We start from the raw sequence: 1,833 nt of genomic DNA, 5'->3' as shown, positions 1-1,833 counted from the left end.
CTGTGGAGGCCTGTTTTGTGACCAATNATATGGTCAATTTTGGAGGAGGTACCATGAGGTGCTGAGAAGATGGTATATCCTTTTGTTTTAGGATAAAATGTTCTGTAGATATCTGTTAAATCCATTTGTTTCATAACTTCTGTTAGTGTCTATGGGTCTCTGTTTAGTTTCTGTTTCCAGGATCTGCCCATTGGCAAGAGTGGGGTGTTAAAGTCTTCCACTACTATTGTTTGAGGTGCAATGTGTTTTGAGCTTTACTAAAGTTTCTTTAATGAATGTGGATGCCCTTGCATTTGGATCATAGATAGTTAGAATTGAGAGGTCCTCTTGGTAGATTTTACCTTTGATGGGTATGAAGTGTCCCTTCTTGTCTTTTTTGATAACTTTGGGTGGGCAGTCAATTTGATATTAGAATGGCTACTCCTGTCGGCACCTCTGCCTCCTGTGTGAGGTACGTGCTGGCCCAGAGCTCCGCCATTAAACTACCTCATGCTTTTACAACAAGAAGGCCTCTCGTGTTTCCTGGGAAATCCTGACTCCCGTGACTTCGGGGGTCCCCGAAAATGGGGGGTCCTACATGTGGGGGCTCGCCTGGGACTTTGGGGTTCCCTAGAAACTCAGAGATGCCCCTTGGAGGTACGTTCGTATGATTCTGGTGTGTTTGTGTGCGGCCGCTGAGTCTATGTTTTGTTTTCTGGTTTTGGCACTCTGGCAGCTGCTGTTGAGCTTGTGTGTGTGTCAGTGTCTTGGTTTACTGGATCCTGTGTTCGGGACAGTGAGAACCCAGCGTCTCGCGGAGGAGGACGCTCCTTTGGTCCGCAGGCTGTGCCTCTTGGGGGACGCCCCAAGGGAGACCCTGGAGGAGGAAGGCCCAGGGTACAGGACAGCTAGGAGGAGCTGGCTGTCGCCTGGCAGAAAGGGTGCCTCTTTCTGCCAGAAAGGGACAGACACAGAATCCTGCCCCATCTGAGGTAGCATTTGGCTGTGAGTCCAGACGCAGACGAATGTTAAATGTACTATTGTCTGTTGTTTTTGTTTTGTCCTTGTCTTTTCTGATCTTTGTCTTGGGACAGACCAACTTCTCTAAAATGGTTTTAAAGGTGTTTGCCTGCTGGGCAAACAGACGGCCCCGCCTCACCCCTGTCCCTTGTCAGAGGCCTGGAGGCCCAGAACTGACTGGCGGGGAGGCCAGCAAAGCAGAGCTGCTCAGCCATGCTTGGAGCTCACCTGGGCGAAAGGGGACGCGGGCAGCTGGCCAAGGGCTGGCGGGGGCTGGCAGTGAGGAGGCGTGGGTTCAGCGCAGCCGCCAAGCCCGGAGGAAGGTTGCACCAAGCAGGCGGGTTTTCCACTGCGTCACTTCCTGAGCGCCCGTGCCGCGTGCTCATGTGCACAGTGGCCAGGGAGCACAGCTGACCAACTTGGTTTTAAACTAACCACCCTCATTTCTTTCAGAAAAAAATATCCTGCCTGCCAGCCTGACAAGTTTTTACAGGTTTCCCTTAAGTTTCCGCATGAGGCGAGTCACTGGTTTTAGGTTCTCGTAGTCTTTGTGTGTGTGTGTGTGTACATTTGGTTCTCTCCCTGCATGTAACTAAGATGATGAGACAGACTGAGACGACCCCCAGGTTTGACTCTTAAGGCATCCAGTACCAAGGACAAGTAGGACTGGAAAAAGCACATCTGTGAGGTGATCTAGGAGAGGACGGTACACCCGTGTCTAGTGTGGCTGGAGGCCCCTGGACGTTAAGAAACTGGTGACTGTTTTCATACAGAAATCTCTGTGCTTGTGATTATTGGATTCTTCAGGTAACAAGGAGTTCCTGTCTTGAAATT

This window comes from Mus pahari (assembly GCF_900095145.1).
Source record: "Mus pahari chromosome X unlocalized genomic scaffold, PAHARI_EIJ_v1.1 GL456233.1, whole genome shotgun sequence".
In the NCBI taxonomy this organism is placed as follows: Eukaryota; Metazoa; Chordata; class Mammalia; order Rodentia; family Muridae; genus Mus; species Mus pahari.
The sequence above is the reverse complement of the archived record's forward strand: the minus strand, read 5'-3'. Positions refer to the sequence as shown.